Source organism: Acinonyx jubatus, chromosome B3 (genome assembly GCF_027475565.1).
Source record: "Acinonyx jubatus isolate Ajub_Pintada_27869175 chromosome B3, VMU_Ajub_asm_v1.0, whole genome shotgun sequence".
In the NCBI taxonomy this organism is placed as follows: Eukaryota; Metazoa; Chordata; class Mammalia; order Carnivora; family Felidae; genus Acinonyx; species Acinonyx jubatus.
Window position 1 is genome coordinate 132115698 of NC_069386.1, and position 13310 is coordinate 132129007.

The 13310-nt window shown below is 50.1% G+C and overlaps 1 protein-coding gene across 4 annotated transcripts in view; it reads right to left on the reverse strand.

Annotated features, from left to right (window-relative positions):
- CCDC88C (coiled-coil domain containing 88C) overlaps positions 1 to 13310 on the reverse strand; it is a 128737-nt gene that overhangs the window by 106913 nt on the left and 8514 nt on the right. The gene's annotated exons all lie outside the window — the stretch shown is intronic.

The window sequence follows — 13310 nt, forward strand, 5'->3', positions numbered from 1 at the left end:
ACCCTTTGGAGGAGGGGGATGGTTATGGAAATGGAAGTCCCATGTCCTGACCTTGACCTCCCAGAGCAGGGAAGGAACCTCAGTCATTCAGAACTAGAGGAAGACACTTTCAAAAGGAAAAAAGAAAAGAGGAAACCTTCGCTGGTGACGATTCCAATTACTCTCTGTTTAAAAAGGCTGTGAAAGGGCTCATCAAAGTGGCTTTGCCTTTATTTATTTATTCATTTTTAATATATGAAACTTATCGTCAAATTGGCTTCCATACAACACCCAGTGCTCATCCCAAAAGATGCCCTCTTCAATACCCATCACCCACCTTCCCCTCCCTCCCACCCCACATCAACCCTCAGTTTGTTCTCAGTTTTTAAGAGTCTCTTATGCTTTGGCTCTCTCCCACTCTGACCTCTTTTTTTCGTTTTGTTTTTTTTAAGAAATCAATTTCTCCCAGATTTTGAACGCCGGATGGATAAAGACCCAGTTTCAGTGCAGGCGATGCACCACAGCAGGGACAATGGAGTCTAGTTTGTCACCTAAAGCTGCCTGCAGCAGTTCTCAGGCTGGCCCTGGACCCTCAGGCCAGGGAGGCACCGGTGGGGCAGGTGCACTGCTTCTTTCAGACACCAAGTGGCCAGGCGGCCCATCAGTCACATTTACTGCCCCCAGTCCCTGGTAAGTCGGAGGCTGCCAGTTCCTGCCCTGAGAAAAAAGCTGGAAACGGGTGCAGGACCCAGAAAAGCAGGTAGGAGCTGAAATGGCAGGGCTCAGGGAGATAAATAAACCTAGGTTCACAGAGGAGGACCAAGGTAAGGTGCTCTGACAGGAGAAAGTACCGAGACAAGACACAGGAGTGGAGGGGGAGGCAGGCGGGCACAGAGTGGGGCAAAGACGTAAGTACTACAGCCTGGTAACAGGCACAGTCTGCTGGCACCAGCCTCCAGCTCTGCAGCAGGTGCCACGCGGGGGTGCAAGCACTCTGACCCAGGGAGTCAAGTTCAATTATCCCCCTTAGACAAAGGAGGAAATCGTTTAGAGGGGTCAGGTCGCTTGCACCAGGGGAGGAAAGACCCTGCTGTCTACTGTCTACAGAACACTGGGGAGAACACTGTCCAGGAAGGACACTGTCCAGAGCACCACCCAACTCCCCCCCCCCCGCCCCAGGCCCCAGCACATGGGCTGGGGGCAAATGAGGTGAAGGCAGCCTGAGAGTTTACCTCCCAAAGGAAGAAACCAGGATGATGACAGATGATGGAAAGAGAAGCAGGTCAGATCTAAGCACTTCTTCCTCCCAGGCGACCTATACTTCAGTCCCCATCTGCCTTCCTCGGAAAGTGGGGGCAAGCCATTTTGGATTAACTGCCCTAGGCAGCTAAAGAAACCACCCACTCTTCATTCTTCTGGCATCTCAACCTTGGGACATGTACAGCTGCGACTTAGTCCCTTTCCATCTGAAAAGTCCAATTTTGTAAGCTCTATGCTATAAAATTCCAACATTCAGAATTCTCACCATAAAAAGGAGAGAGTGGCTAGAAGACCAACTTGGCACAAGAAGTGACAACCTGCTTCAAAGTTTCTGATATTTTTTGTAAATTTTTTTTTACTGTTTATTCTTGACAGAGAGACAAAGACAAAGCAGGAGCACGGGAGGGGCAGAGAGAGAGGGAGACACAGAATCTGAAACAGGCTTCAGGCTCTGAGCTGTCAGCACAGAGCTCAAGGCAGGACTTGAACTTAAGAGCTGTGAGATCACGACCTGAGCTGAAGTCAGATGCCTAACTGAGCCACCCAGGCACCCCCAGAGTTTCTGATACTTTAAGCAGCCACAATTCCACATTTTAAAGGAAAGTAAACTGTTCTGACTGGTTATAAGAGCAGGAGGAAAAGCCTGTTTGGTTGCTGTGGTTTGGAAAGGAGGCATTCATTTTTAAAGTTTTAAAGCCATTAAGCCTAAACATTACTAACCTCAGGGGAGCCAAGCTGGCTAGACAAAGTTGAAAACAATCAATGTAATTTCCACCCCCCAGGGACTGGGCCTCCCTAGTACCTGACAGATGGCATCTCCATCAACAAAGCAAACACCACATGAAAGCTTGCAGGTTGGTGTGAAAGCAGCGGGGGTCCCCTCTAAGAGTGGGATTCAAAGGCTCCAGCCACCCCATCCCATTTCGATCTCATTTGCCCCCAGTGACCTCCACAACAGTCAGGTCCCCAGTCCCTGATGTGTGTCAGGCACTCAAGGGACACACAGAATGAAAAAAGCAAGGCCCTGGGGCATCTGGGTGACTCAGTCGGTTAAGTGGTTAAGCTCCTCTGACTTTGGCTCAGGTCATGATCTCATGGTTCAGTTCGTGAGTTTGAGCCCCTCGAGTCCCTCCTCAGATTCTGTGTCTCTCTCTCCCTCTGCCCCTCCCCTGCTTGTGCTCACTTGCTCTCTCTCAAAAATTAACATTAAATGTACATATATGCACATATATGTACACACACACACACACACACACAGGGACCAGTCTTCCAATTAGTCTAGAAAGAAGCAACAGGTCAGGGAACTCTGTAGGACTATTTTCGCCTAGAGGTAGGATCCTGGGTCCAAGCCCAGCACAGTAATGAATTCCCTGAATGCCAGGACTTACTTTCTGAATTTACTTACTCCAGACTCACTCCAGAGTGAGTCGTTCTTGTCTGTTCTGTTGTTTCGTATCTTGTCTCTAACACACGCTGAAATGTTTCCATGCTGATGGGGTGAGACACAAAGATGTAATGCCTACTTTTAAGGTGTTTCACTGCTGGTGGCAGATAAAATCATGAGATAATATGCGTAAGATAATAGGCCTAAGACACTCCGCACCATGAGCACACAGTAAACTTTTTAAAAAGCTCATATAGGAGAAAAATATGTATGGCAAGTCAAGCACATACATGCATGCTCATTGGACTAACCCAAACCAATCACAGTGCACCTCTTGGAAGGGCCCATCCGTAAGCCACCCACTAAGAAATCAATGAAGCACGCCCAGAGGGGCAGACCTGCCCACAATACCCTCTGCTCCACCAGTGTGCATCTTATCCTCACGGCTGGCAGGGAACCTGCACATGGCCCTCATTCAACCCTCCTCATAGTCTCTGAGGCAGGCGCTATTTATATCCTCGTTTTCAGATAAACACTCTCGGAGATGAAGCTGCCCGAGGTCACCAATCTGAGCGGTGAGCTTGCAGGATCCCGCGCCTCTGCAGACAGAGGCTTACAGTTCCTTTTTGTGCTGTGTTTGGCCCCTTCATACTGACCAAATGCCAGGTCAGCCTGGGAGAGGAGCCACTGCCATGAGCATTCACAGACTCAAGAAACTTGGCACTATTTCACCTGAGCCTCATGACAACCTGCAATATGGTATTACCCACACTTTACAGGGGAGGTTCAATGATCCAGCCTAAGTCACATCGGTAGGAACAGGGACACACAAGTTTCTAGACCCTTGAAAGAATAACATGACCCAACCTGACAAAGCAGTGGAGTCTGCCCTTACTTCTGCCCCCGCCCCCCAGCTTCCATCTGGTTCTTCCCCCTCTGGCTTCACCTTCCTGGCCTTCGCCCCACAGAGCTCACTCATCCATTCCATGGGCCAGTGGCTAACATCCTGCTCCCAGCTGAAAAGCAAACCCGACTACCCCCTCCCAGCCAACGGAAGTGTGCCACCATACGACGTTTCTGGACACCATGCTTTCAAGCTCCATTTTCCTTTCCAACTGATACGAACTCTTGAACTGGGCCAGAAGTGGCAATAGTTTTACTAGCAGTTGCTCATAAACTTTCAACAGAGCAACTGGCAGTTGTATCATATGAGGACAGTAAAATTAATTAATACACATCAGGGACGGTTGTGTTTGGTAGCTTCAATAAAATAATGAGATAAGTCATCAGAAGCAGCTCAACCCATCAGGCCTACGTTAGCAGGCTTTTTCTCTCCTTTTCCCTATCGGCATCATGTAATCACCCCCTTTTCTTCTTTCTCATAAAAACCCCTTACTTTCCCCACACAAGTGGGAGACTCTCTGGTTACTTGGTCATGTTTGGTGCTCCCTGAATTGCAATCCTGAGACCCTGAGTGAAGGGCTTGTTCTTTTCAGTTTTGCCTCCTTTTCTAGGTGGACAGAAGCAATGGGAGGCTCCCCCCGACCCCCCCCACCAAAGCTGCGCTGTGCCCCATCAGTATAGGATATAGGGTCAGTATAGGGTCAGAGCATGGCCCTATACTTCAAACACCTCCCTCCCGCCCTTAACCTCTTGAGAAACCTAAATCCCAAGCCAATGGAAACCTTGCAGGGTGTAGCTGGCACAGCCCTTCCAAAACCTCCACCTTCCGTCAACATACCACCAACAAACTCAGAACTGGGGGCCTCTTCAACACCTCCATCAACCTTGCTGAACCCACTGATTTAAGAGCACTTCCTCATCCTCCTTGGTCTTCCTCCTCAATACCAGAAAAACGACTGCAATTCTATCTTAAGATTAAGGACCAAGGCCCCGAATCTGTGGCCAAGTAGGAGAAAAACTCTGCCTTTCCAGAAAGAAAGGCTGAATAAGGAAAACTGCCATTAGCCCTGGACGTGAGCCACGCGGGCGGCTTTACGGAGGGGCGAAGCCTGCCCGGGCAAGTTCTTCAGGGACTCCTCCTGACAAAGGAGTTGTAACATCCCACATGCTGATCTCGGCACCAAACACCAAAACCCAAGGCAAGGGAGAGACCCTTCTTTTTTTCTCAAACCTTGAGAAATCCACTTCCCTCCTTTTCGTCACAAAGGGCATCGGTGCCTCTAACCGCTTCCTACGTCTCTGGTGCCTAGTGCACTACGAAAGTTGTTTCCACCACCTTCATTCACCCAGCAGTGCTGGATCCTCAACACTCCCGGCTCCGCTCTGAATGTGTGAACAACAAGAGCTAACTGAAAAGGACGCCAACTCGCTCCACCTACAAGCAGCATGGCCCATCCTCGGCATCGGAGAGCTTCGCGGCCTGGCTTAGCCGATATTCTGCTGGAAGCACAAATTTAGACCACCTGCCCGGTGGTGGGGTGACCCCCCCCCAGCCCCCAGCCAAGCTTCCACCCCGGCTCCGTTCTGTGCCCAGACCTTCGGAGAAGGGCTCACAAAAAGACCCTTCTTAAACGAATGGCCACTGGCTATGAGAAAACTTGAGCTAAAAGTGAAGAAGGAAATTCATGGCGAGAGAACATGTATCAGAAACAGGATTCAGGAAAGAAGGGCCGTTCAGAAGAAGGAGAGGAGCTGGGACAAAGTTCGGATTCGCAGAAGCAGAGGTTTGAGTGGGTCCCTTGGGCCAATCCTGTACCAGGTTTTTGGGCTCCGTGCTGTGAACAGCCCAAAGCCAGCTGGCAGCCCAAGGGGCCTTGGGTGGCACCGTCAGCACCTGGGAGGGAAGGTGTGGCAGCTCAGGGACAGGAGGCAAAGCCCCAACAGTTCAAGGTCTGGACTCAAGGCCAGGAGGGGGAGCCCACACAGACCAGAAAGGATGGTGTCTATATACATACTCCCCCGCCTCCTCTGTCTTTGTGTGTGTCTCTCTCTCTCCCCTCCTCGCCTTCAGCCTCCATGGCCTGGCCAAATTCCAGCTTCACTAATTACATCAGACCCACCTTTCACCCCTCCCCACCCTCTGCAATTAACCCCGATTCTCGCTTCCTGCTGCTCTGGGGGTGCAGGATGAAGTCTGAGGCCAGCTGTTCCCTCCATCCCACCCACTGCCCAACCCCGGAACTGCTGGCCTCACAAGGTGCCTGAAGCAATCCAGTCCCTTCCTCTGGGGCTCCAGCTGGTGTGAAATCTAGTTTTCAACACGGGAGAGCCTCAGGAAGCAGCGCTCCCAACCTGGCCCACCACGCGAAGCTTCTGAGCTCAGGATCCACCTCACTCTGGTGTCAGTGCAGATCCTTCCTGGTGGCCCTGCCAACCTTTATAAAACAGACTCTCTACCTACAGCAAGCTATCTCCCTACACAATGGACTACAGAAGGCTTCTTAGAAAGGCATTTCACCAAGCAACCAACGACCAAGAAACCCTGCAGCTCTCCGGGGCTGTTTCCATATCTTATTTGCTGAGCCTCCCTTCTCTAATCTGTAAAATGGGGACAGCAATTTCCTCCCCACTATGCCAGGGCCTGGCTCATAGGAAGCACGGTTATCTTCTTCTAGCCTTCTGACGGGGGTAAAAACTAAGTCTCGAAGTTCCTGCTTTGCTATTTCATATGCCTCGACAGCATTTCTTCTAAAACAAAAAGGAGAAAAAAACAAATAAATCAAGTTCAACTGACACTTAGTCTCCCATTTTGCGGAAACAAAACCTGCCTCTTGGTAGATTTGGGACTGCAAAGCACATGACCCTGGGTCTTCAGCCCCATTTGCCCCACCCTGGTCAGCAGGACAGGAAGGGTCACAGGTCAGGAGTAAATACCTTCTGTTTAGTGTAGAAAAACAGAATTCTAGTGGCCCTGAAAGCTGCCCCCCTCCAGCTGACTCAGAGTCACGGCCACCCCATCAGGCGGGTCCTGAACCCCAGGACCCTGGTGGGAGTGAGGGTCAGATCTGCTGCAGCTCTCAGTGGTCCTGGGTCTGGTAATGCATTCTGCCCTCCCCTCAGAAGCTCGCTCCAGGTGGGGTACCAAGCACGCTGCTATCCATAGCCCCATATGGGCAACACCCCACGGAGTCTCTCAGAATTCGTCCCCTCGCCCCTGCCTTGGTCCAGACCCCCATGATCTGCCCTGACTCCCCACTCCCTCTGACACCAATCTGTTCTTCATGCTGGTGCCAGCATTGCCTTTTTTAAACTTTCCCTTTTAAAAACTCTCCAAAGACTCCCAAGTCCTTTAGGATGAAGTTCAAATTCATTAGCATGGCATCCACTTCCCTGAAACCTCCTCATCTTTCCAGGCTCCCCCCATCAACACCCACAAAGACACCCAACCTCTAGCCACCTTGAAGTGATTCAATCAGTCCTCAGGCTGTCTCCACAGCTTTGCAGGTGCTTTTCCTCTCCCAGGACACCCCCTTCCATGCACCCCATTTTCAGCCAGCCTAGCTCCCTGCCAATCCTCCAAGACTCAGGACAAGTGTCACGCCCTACAGAAAGCTCCCCATGGGCTTTGCCCTTTCCCAGGCTGGGGAACTCCCTCCTGTGCCCTGTGGCCTCTCTTCCACCCACTGGAGGTGGGCACCTCAGGTCTGGAGAAATGCTTTAACAACAAGAAAGAGAAAGGAACCAGGCAACCCCTAGCGAGTGACACCCTCCCCTCTGGGCCCCAGGGCTTCCTCAGCCCACATTTCATCACTGCACTAGAGACAATGAGGGACAGGAAGTGAGATGAAGGAAAGAGGAAAGGAGGGGTCCGTGCAGACCACCGCCCCTCTCAGGCTCACTTCCCAACACAGCCTGGAAGGTTCCCTCTTGCACTTTAAACTGACCGCGAATAGTCACAGGGAAGTAGGCAAGCTCCCGGGTCAAGCCCATTAACAGAAAAAGAGCTCCTACCCCTGACTGGGGACAGGACACAGGGGCCTCTCTAATGAAGGCCTCCCAGGCCTGGGGCTGCACCTCACAGCTCACGACCACATTCGGTCACCACACCACAATTGCCGGAAGGCTGTCCTGCTGGAGATTCCAGACCAGCATCCAGTAATACTCCAACACAAGGAAACGTGCCCAGGCATACAGTAAAAATCTCAGACCTTCATCCACACGGCAGAGACACAGAAATCTTCATTATTCATTCAGCAGCGATATGAAACACTGCACATCTTAATACGCAAAGGGCGCCAACGGGCAATCCGGCCAGAAAAACAAGGCAATTCTGGCAGTGAGCAACCGGGGTCCTCAAAGTATTCATGCCCTCTGACCCAGCAATTCCATACCAGGAATTTATCCCAAGGAAATGAAAACATTTGTTGAAAGGCTCAAGTACCAAGTATGTTCATGGTTGTATTGTTTATAATTCTGAGACAGAAATAACTCCGTACCAGCGACAATGGTGGAGCCATCAAGTGCCATGTAGACATTAAAATTCACGTAATGAAAGAACATTTAGTGACGTGGGAAAATGCTCACTGCACAGTAAGTGAAAAGAAAGGTTACAAACAGCATAGAGGATATAATCCACACTGTGAAACCCATGTACACACAGACGCAGAGATGCGAGGCATAAACACCAAAACGTTAACCACAGCAGCTCTAAGTGGCATGATCATGGGTGAACTTACTTTTCCTGATTTCTCCCCATCTGCGATCAGAAATTTTTAAAAAATGTTACTTTTAACGTCTTCAAAACGTAAATATAAGCTACAAAATCAAGAACATCCCCCCCTCCAGAGCGCCTGGGTGGCTCAGTCAGTTAAGCGCCCGACTTCGGCTCGGATCATGATCTCACAGTTCGTGAGTTCAGGCCCCGCATGGGGCTCTACACTGACAGCTCAGAGCCTGGAGCCTGCTTGGGATTCTGTGTCTCCTTCGCTCTCTTCCCCTCCTCCACTTGTGCTCTCTCTCTCAAAAATAAATAAATGTAAAAAAAAGAAAAAAAATTTTTTTAAAGAATATCCCCCCTCCGTCTCCTGTGAAGCCTCACAGCCCTCCTCTATAAAATCAAAAGTGGAGAAGATGAGTACTCCCCCGCAAATCTGATACAATGTATTTTTCACAAAGCAAATTCTGCAGGTACTGGTACTGTAGAAAAGGCCTGTGTGGACCATAAGCTCCCCTGAGCACTGTCCCTATCCATCAAAGCAGACCACACCCACCTAAGGAGGCTTTGCTTGAACTAAACACTAAACGCTACAGACCACATGAATTCTCGAGAGGGACCTATGAAGTTTACTATGTTCCCACCAATGATATCAAACGTACATTTCCTTCTATTCTTACTTTTGATAAAAGTCTTTCCTTTCTCCAACTGAGGGAACACACTTCTAGAGATACTTCTAATTTTAACTAGCCAGCCCATGCCTATCAAATACAACCACTACAGGAAACAGACAGGTAGCAAAAACTGGCTGAGTGGGGAAAAGGTACAGACGGTACATGAAGTTTTATCTAAAGGTACCACAAAAAACAACATATATGCACACATACACGTAAACATATATACACACAAGAGTGTAAAGCCATGAACTGGACGCCCACCAAATTAACAATGGGATCGTCTCCAGGGAGGGAGGGAAGGAGGCATCCTAGGGACTTCTATCAGAGAAATGTAGGGGGGGCGGGGAACCTAAAGCAGATATGAACAATACTCACACGTTCACATTTATTTTTAACAGAGACACAAGGGTGCATTATGACCATCGTACTACTTTTGCTTTTCAAGGCAATAAAGGAAAGAGACTACAAAAGATAAAAGGCAACCCCAGATTCTCTACTCTGCTTTTCTTCTGAGATAAAGAACAATATTCTGGGTTGGTTCTGGTCTTCTGACCATGGCGAGAGACGAGAGCTCAGAAGAGCCAAGTTCAAGGAACTCATAAAACAGAGCTTCCTTGAGGTGACCTGTCAGATGTCTCCGGCCACTGCGTGACTGTGGAATCTGAGGCCCCTGAGGGCCCATCCACTTCTTGACAGATGAGAACTCAGGCGGCCCAGAGAGGGAACGCAGACTATTCCGGTACATGATCAGTTAAGGTGAGAAGCTCAAAGAAACCCCGCAAATTTCTCATTTCAGGGTAAGTTCTGCAGGTGGGTCTCTACATCCGCCTGAGGGTCCCGATTTCAGGACAGAGATCTATATGTGTACCTGACAACAAAGATCAACACACAGTGAATTTATCCAAGCCTCTGTTTGAAATGCTTCCCAGCAGCATAAAGCCAAAAAAAGCCTCAGAAACTTCACATGACAAGTAGGCCCTGACTGTCAGGAGGCAGAACAAGGGTGCAGGTATCCAGGGCAGGTAATGGCAATGGGACACTCACGCACAAACCCCAAAGAACAAACGCACAGCCACTGCTGCACCAGGGATTTCTGCTTATACTAGCCATATTTTCCTACTGGCTCCACTATCAAATGAACATGCATTTAATATAAACACTCAAGAATCTGAATATAAAAAAGAACCATTCTATAAATCCAAACTTTAACTTAAAAAAGACTCAGATGAAGAAGGGCTTGGTTGTTGAGCACTGAAACAAGCATCACATGATGCCGGGCTCAAAGCTGGCCAGCCAGGTGGCCGGAAGCAGCGTGCAGTTCTGGTCTAAGCTTGCCTTTCCTCCAAGCCTCAGCACATGTCCTATCTGCAGAGACTCATCCTGGAGCAGGTACCTCCACCTTGGACTGCCAGCCTTTTCTTCTGCAAAAGCCACAGACCAAACCAGGCACTCTCTTCTCTGCCTCACTGTCCCAGGACACATGAGATGTGCCTCTGTACCTGATGGACAGGAGTCACCTGGGGACACCTGGCTGAAGATGCCTCTTCTGGACATCACTAGAAACGCTCTAACCCTTGGTTCCCACGAGAATGTGCATCAGAATCACCTGGAGGGCTTGTTAAGACAGACTGTGGGGCTGGGGAGGTCTGTAGAAGGGCCTGAGGATCCCCACTTCTACTAAGTTCCTAGGCCATGTCAATACCATTGGCCTGGGGACCACACTTTGAGAAAGCCCAGTGATTCCCAATCCTGCTGGAAGGATGGCAAGACTAACAGCTGGAGAACTTCTAAAATGCAGAATCTAGGCCCCAACGGCAGAGAAGTCCAAGTGGCAGGTCAGAAGGCAGCCTGAGATCTGGCTGACGCACCAATGGTCAGACTGAGACTGGCCATGCTTATTTTTACCCACCGTCTATGTTCTGCCCCAGCAAAAGGTCAAGGATCGTTGTCTCCGAAGGTTTTCAGAGCCAAAACTTGAGTTTCCTTGTGACAGAAGCCCACGCTATTCAAGAGAGGTCCCCATCCTTTCTAACTGTCCCTGTCCCATGGTGCCTCTGAAAAGAAGGGGACCGCCAAAGGCAGAACCACTGCTTGGCAAACAACACTCAAGGCTGGCTTCTGTGACCTCAATGTCTCAGAAAAGCCACAGGCAAGACTCAATGTCTCAAGTCTACCGAAAAGCCACAGCCAAGTGGGAGTCCCACTCCCTTGGGGGCAGCCTCTCACCCTTCTAGGCCACCCTTGTAACAATAAGGAATGACATTTGTCTTGCTTCATCCTGAGCCCTCACAACCTGCCAGGCCACTTTCACAAAGGGACTCGGGCAGTACCTCTCTTGGAAACTTTTCTTGAGTGACCTTTTATAATAATAACCAATTATGTCTACACTTGAATGTCAGGTGGAAGGAAAAAAAGCAGGATATGCAATTGTATATATGGCACGACCACAACCATGTAAAACAAAAACTATTCATGCAAACACTGGAAGGAAACAGTAAAAACGTTAATAGGGATTGTCTTTAGGTGGTGGGATTGTGGGTGTTCTTTTCTTCTTGCTACTTATTTTCCAAGTTGTTTACAAAGAGCACATATTACTTACAGAACTAGAGCTTAATTTTACAATAAATCGGAAGGAAAAAATATACACAACTGCCCACGTCTAACGTGTGCCAGCCCAGAGAGCAAATGGCCTGCTAGCCTTCTCCACGTAAGCAGGACTGAGGGGCAAGAACGGCTCTGCGGCCTTGAGCAAGTGCCTTCAGCAAATATTCACTCTGGACTGGGCTGCTAATGCACACCAGCATTGCCCTCGAAGGGTTAACAGTGCAGAAGCAGAACAAGGATGCAGGGTCCTCCCTTCTACCTCTGAGACTTCCTGGGCCCTGAGCATGGACTAGACATCTTTTCCTCCCAGTTTCTCACCTTCTGGAACTTGACACAGAGCAGCAATCTGCCTCCAAACGGACACTGTCTCAAATAAGCGTCAAACTCCCTTCGGCTGGACTGTCAGGAGCCACTGCTCACCATCAGCATGCGACCTCCTGGACCAGCAAGAGCAGAGGACAGCCCCTGCACGCCATCACCTCCACTTGAGCCCTTCATCACTGCCACCAACCAGGGAGAGGGTACCACCTCCCTGCCATGTCTCGGGCCTGAGACACACCTGTCAACTTATCGACAGGGCTGTTAGCCCTGGCCAGCCTTGCACACCGGTTCTGAATTTTGGGATCTCTTATGTTCATATCCTCTCCAGTTCTGATTCATCTAAAACTTAGTGAAACAAACCTTCATTTGAGCAGCTGCAGAAAATGTGGACCCTGACAGATCGAGGACAGACCTGACTCGTGCCTCCATGTCTTCCTCTACCTCTACACCCCTCCCCTTTCTCTCCCATGACCTTCCAAACTTGGAAACTCAATCACCTACCAAGACTCCACTCAGGTGCCCCCTCCTCCAAGAAGCCTTCCCCCTCTCCAACCCTGCAACATGGGTTAGAGATCTTGTCTCTCCCAACTATCTGCACCATCCACTTCTCCAGGCACTTAGCACACACCATTGAAGGTACCTGCAGACAGGGATCAAGCCCTGAGTACATGCTGAACAGCCCCTTCCACGCCCAGACTGAAGTTCACTGGCAGGCCAATCACCTTTACCCAACTTCCCCTGCCTGTGGCCGTCTCCAGGGGAACACTCGCTGAGTATTTCCTGCCTGCCTGCAGCATGCCCGGCCCCGAGTGTGGCACCCCTCAGATGAGGAAACAAACCCACTTCACCCCACAGATCCAGCTGGCTCAGGCCCTCTCCTCAGCACAGCTGGCATCTACCTGGGACTAATAGGGCAGGGCTGGACCTAAGTCTCCCAGAAGCTGCTCAGAGAGTCCAAGGTGCTGGGCCATGGAATGAGCTCAGGTGGCTTGTGGAATTGGCTGCTCAGGGAAAGTGTCCTAGCACCGAAGCCTTCTCTCACACACCCCGATCTCAATGAGAGGGTGGAAACAATCATCTCGGAAAACCCCGGACACAGTCCACTCCCTCCCTCTCCCATCTGCTCCCAAATTTGTACTGAGTCAGAAGAAGGGCCCCTGCAGCCACCACAGCCCTCAGCAGGAGCTGGCCCTGCATGAGGCCTCAGCTCACCTCAGAGCCAGCAACCACTGCACCACACAGGACAGAGAGGGAGCCTACCTCATGTCTGCAGGGATCTTTCCACTCTGAAAGATGCCCCTGAACCCCAGCACCAAGACGGAGTTACGGTCCAGAAAGTGGATGCTAGGAACAGGTCTCAGAAGCAGAGTCTGCCCAAGCAATCAGGGAAGCCCCAGCATGAATTCTGGAAAAGATTTGTTCTTGAGCAGTCGTTCTCAAATGGTGTTCCCTGGGGTCCTGGGAACCC